Genomic DNA, 5,789 nt, shown 5'->3' on the forward strand with positions numbered 1-5,789 from the left:
GTTACCCTGGGAAGTTTAAAGCAGACCCTCAATACTGGTTTCCTGAGGTTTGTTTATCTGGGAAGGGAATCTCTAACCCGTGGCCACTGACACATGAACTAGTGTTAGGTAACAGTTTTTTCTACATTACTACAAAAAATACTGCTATTGAGATTAAAAACCATTCTGGAGAAAGCGAAAAAATCTAGATGGAATTATTTATCTATCCCAGCCCACTAGCTTACAGGACACTTGATTTTCAAGTTTGCTGTATAATCTACAGTTAACTTCTGTTTAAGAAAGTATACTGACCACCTGATAAAAACATGCATAGACACGCTGATAAAAACAAGAGAAATGAAACACCCAGTCTCTTTGTCACTCACAACCAAGGTATAATCAGAAAATTAAAACGCAAGGCTGTGTGTGCTATAGTGAAGCAGATACAGAACGTGCTGTGGGGGGGGGGGGGGGAGAAGGGGCACATCCCCCCACACAAGGTTGGGTCCTGGATTCATGTACTTTCGCTGCAGACACCCCACCTTCCTAATCACTGCTCTGACCGTGACCTCATAGGACCCCAGTGCGTTATTTGTTGCGTGAATAGATGCCATTTTTCAGAACATTTTTGACCTAGGAAACATTGAGCCTGATTCAAGACAGATGCTCAGTAGATCATGATAGATCTGGATTGGTTTACAAACAGACTAGAAATGTGTTAAATGCAGCCATTTTTATCACGCTATCCCTGAGTATGAATTTTATTTAAAAAGCTGAAATGTAGGTGTTTTGAATGGCTTTTTGCTCATGTGTAATTTGGAGAGACTTTGTACAAATCCATATCCTCTTTGATGAGCTGAATACCTTCAGGGTAGACACCTGAACAGGTGATTAAAGTGTGTTGTCATAAGATGCTTATAGGGATGCCTTTTAGACCTCAGCAAAATATGTTCTTATAAAACACCTTCCTATTACGTTTAATTGGTTACCTTTAGAAATTCAAAGTCAGACGTGTATCTTTGTGGTGCTGAGGTACACTTAGAAGACACCTAGAATGCGTGAGGACACAGGCAAGTAATGGATGGCAATGTTTGCTTCCAAATACTTCTGCTCTTGTGATTTCCAAGATGGTGTGAAGAACAAAAGGAGCCAACCCACGAAGCTGGCACAATCGTTCTGATGGCACGTGCTGATGTTCATCAGATGCTCTTATATTTTCAGAGTAGGAAATAATGCATTGTATTTTTTTTTCAACAAAATGTCATGATCTGTTCTTTTTAATGTTTTCATGATCATTCTGGGTTTTTTTTTTACCCTGATTTATAAGAGTTATATGAATGTGTGATGCTTGACATTGGTGTTTTTTTTTTTTTTTTTGAATTAGTAGAAAAGAAATATAAGCACGCAATAGGGAAAAACCCAAAATAGACTGATAACTATATACTGTATACGAATGTGGTATACTTACTTTATCATAAAAATCCCTTTTTTCTGAGAATATTATTTTTTGCCATTTTCTCCATTTTATCAGATTGCAGACGGATCCACAATGATCATTTCGTTTGATTTTCGTTAAACATCAGTACAGCCTCCTGAATCAGAATGTATTATCATGGAATGTTACACTTCTTCGAAGTCATCTGGCAACTGCTCTTACTCTAAAAGAGGTCACCGCGTGCAGGAGGGGGAACTTGAGGTGAGAGAGCTTAAATAATTTACTGAAGACCCCAAGTGAGGAAAGTTGCTGTTCAAAAATGTCAAAATTTCGTTGCCTCTGAGTCCTTCTGTTCTTTCTCCCCTAAATCCACCACCTAAAGGAGAAAGCAAAACAACAAAATTAAGTTGTGCCAAAATAACCTCCCCATAGGATCCAATATTCCTAAACTATGGACGTAATTTCGTTGCAGACCCTGCTGCCTTGGGCACACTATGATACATCTGATGAGGTTCATGGTCAGAGAGAACTCGGGTCAAGTTCTATCTTTCCCTGTGTGACCTTCAGCAATTTGCTAACCTCGCTGAAGCTGAGTGTTTGGTCATGGTTTACTGGTTTCCATCTATTATTACATTGGAAAATGAAGGAAAAAAACAAAATTTAAGAGTAAATATTAAACGTGGAAAGGATACCAAGATATATGTCTAAGTGTAAAGCAAAATAGCACAGAGAATGAAATGGTTAGACCCACTGACATGTCCAACTTTAGGCTGTGCACCCCCAGGCGTGTGATTTTTGTTTTGGTTTTTGTTGTGTTTTGGTGTTTCAATTCTTCTTTGTTTATTGACTTGAAAACAAAACGTCACCTAATATAAAACTCTGAAATATTCTAGTGCTTTCTCGTCCCAATCTCCATAGGTCTGTACTGGATATATAAGACTATGATAACTCTTTTCACTTCCATAATTGATTCCACAATGAGAATCCATGTATTCTTTTTTTTTTCCCCCTTTCTTTAAAATTTTTACCTTATATTGGAGTATAGTTGATTAACAATGTTGTGTTAGTTTCAGGTGTACAACACAGTGATTGTTATACATGTAAATGTATCTATTCTTTTTCAAAGTGTGATCTTTGAAACTCTACCTTCCTGAGCGTCAGTTTTCTCACCTTGAAAATGGGTGTATTTGTGTCTGTCCAGCAGGGCCAGTGTAACATGGACATAATATACACTGTGGCATGTAACAGCACCGTTCACAGCTGCCTCATAGCAAGTGTTCACAGATGACTACAATATAATAAAATATTGTTTTACAACATTTTGTGATCATTCTTTTCCCAGAGGAAGGAATTTTTTCTCATGCAGACATCAGTATCTCACCGTGTGCACGCTGATTTGAACATTTCTTTTTTTTTTTTAACATCTTTATTGGGGTATAATTGCTTTACAATGGTGTGTCAGTTTCTGCTTTATAACAAAGTGAATCAGTTATACATATTGAACTTTTTTTAACATATTTATTGGAGTATAATTGCTTTACAGTGGTGTGTTAGTTTATGCTTTATAACAAAGTGAATCAGTTATACATATGTCCCCATATCTCTTCCCTCTTACATCTCCCTCCCTCCCACCCTCCCTATCCCAGCCCTCTCGGTGGCCACAAAGCACCGAGCTGATCTCCCTGTGCTACGCGGCTGCTTCCCACTAGCTATCTGTTTTACGTTTGGTAGTGTATATATGCCCATGCCACTCTCTCACTTTGTCCAGGCTTACCCTTCCCCATCCCCGTATCCTCAAGTCCATTCTCTAGTAGGTCTGCATCTTTATTCCTGTCTTGCCCCTACGGTATTCTGACCATTCTTTATTCTTTTTTTTTTTCTTTTTTTTTTAGATTCCATATATATGGGTGAGCATACGGTATTTGTTTTTCTCTTTCTGACTTACTTCACTCAGTATGACAGTCTCTAGGTCCATCCACCTCATTAAAAACAACTCAGTTTCATTCCTTTTTGTGGCTGAGTAATATTCCATTGTATGTATGTGCCACATCTTCTTTATCCACTCATCTTCTGATGGACACTTAGGTTGCTTCCATGTCCTGGCTATTGTAAATACAGCTGCAATGAACATTTTGGTATATGACTCTTTTTGAATTATAGTTTTCTCAGGGTATATGCCCAGTAGTGGGATTTCTGGGTGGTATGGTAGTTCTATTTGTAGTTTTTTAAGGAACCTCCATACTGTTCTCCATAGTGGCTGTATCAATTTACATTCCCACCAGCATTGCAAGAGAGTTCCCTTTTCTCCACACCCTCTCCAGCATTTATTTTTTCTAGATATTTTGATGATGGCCATTCTGACCAGTGTGAGATGCTATCTCATTGTAGTTTTGATTTGCACTTATCTAATGATTAATGATGCTGAGCATTCCTCATGTGTTTCTTGGCAATCTGTATGTCTACTTGGAGAAATGTCTATGTCGGTCTTCTGCCCATTTTTGGATTTGGTTGTTTGTTTTTTTGATATTGAACTGAATGCGTTGCCTGTATGTTTTGGAGATTAATCCTTTGTCAGTTGCTTCATTTGCAAATATATTCTCCAATTCTGAGGGTTATCTTTTCATCTTGTTTATGGTTTCCTTTGCTGTGCAAAAGATTTTAAGTTTCAATAGGTCCCATTTGTTTATTTTTGTTTTTATTTCCATTTTTCTCGGAGGTGGGTCAAAAAGGATCTTGTTGTGATTCATGTCATAGAGTGTTCTGCCTATGTTTTCCTCTAAGAGTTTGATGGTGTCTGGCCTTACATTTAGGTCTTTAATCCAGTTTGAGTTTATTTTTGTGTATGGCGTTAGGGAGTGTTCTAATTTTGTTCTTTTACATATAGCTGCCCACTTTTCCCAGCAAATCTTATTGAAGAGGCTGTCTTTCCTCCATTGTACATTCTTGCCTCCTTTATCAAAAATAAGGTGACCATATGTGCATGGGTTTATCTCTGGGCTTCCTATCCTGTTCCCTTGATCTATATTTCTGTTTTTGTGTCAGTACCATACTGCCTTGTTTACTGTAGCTTTGTAATATTATCTGAAATCAGGGAGCCTGATTCCTCCAGCTCTGTTTTTCTTTCTCAAGATTGCTTTGGCTATTCGGGATCTTTATTATTTCCATAAAATGAGAAATTTTTTATTCTAGTTGTGTGGGAAATGCCAGTGATAATTTTATAGGGATTTCATTGAATCTCTAGATTGCTTTGGGTAGTACAGTCATTTTCACAATGTTGATTCTTCCAATCCAAGAACATGATATAGCTCTCCATCTATTTGTATCATCTTTAATTTCTTTCATCAGGGTCTTATAATTTTCTGCATACAGGTCTTTTGTCTCCTTAGGTAGGTTTATTCCTAGATATTTTATTCTTTTTGTTGCAGTGGTAAATGGGAGTGTTTTCTTAATTTCACTTTCAGATTTTTCATCAATAGTGTATATGAATGCAAGAAATTTCTGTGCATTAATTTTGTGTCTGCTACTTTACCAAATTCATTGAGCAGCTCTAGTAGTTTTTTGGTAGCAACTTTAGGATTCTCTATCTATGTTATCATGTCATCTGCAAACAGTGACAACTTTACTTCTTCTTTTCCAATTTGGATTCCATTTATTTCTTTTTCTTCTCTGATTGCTGTAGCTAAAACTTCCAAAACTATGTTGAAGAATAGTGGTGAGAGTGGGAAACCTTGTCTTGTTACTGATCTTAGTGGAAATGGTTTCAGTTTTCCACCATTGAGGATGATGTTTGTTGTGGGTTTGTCATATATGGCCTTTATTATGTTGAGGAAATTTCCTTCTATGCCTACTTTCAGGAGTGTTTTTATCACAAATGGGTGTTGAATTTTGTCAAAAGGCTTTCCTGCATCTATTGAGATGATCATATAGTTTTTCTCCTCCAATTTGTTAGTATACTGTATCACATTGATTAATTTGCATATATTGAAGAATACTTGCATTCCTGGCATGAACCCCACTTGATCATAGTGTATGATCCTTTGAGTGTGCCATTGGATTCAGTTTGCTAGTATTTTGTTGAGCATTTCTGCATCTATGTTCATCAGTGATATTGGCCTGTAGTTTTTTTTCTTTGTGACATCTTTGTCTGGTTTGGGTATCAGGGTGACAGTGGACTCATAGAATGAGTTTGGGAGTGTTCCTCTCTCTGCTATAATTTGGAAGACTTTGGGATGGAAAGGTGGTAGCTCTTCTCTAATTGTTTGATAGAATTTGCCTGTGAAGCTATCTGCTCCTGGCCTTTTGTTTTTTTGGAAGATTTTTAATCACAGTTTCAATTTCAGTGCTTGTGATTTGTCTGTTCATATTTTCTACTTCT

Source organism: Phocoena sinus, chromosome 9, assembly GCF_008692025.1.
Source record: "Phocoena sinus isolate mPhoSin1 chromosome 9, mPhoSin1.pri, whole genome shotgun sequence".
In the NCBI taxonomy this organism is placed as follows: Eukaryota; Metazoa; Chordata; class Mammalia; order Artiodactyla; family Phocoenidae; genus Phocoena; species Phocoena sinus.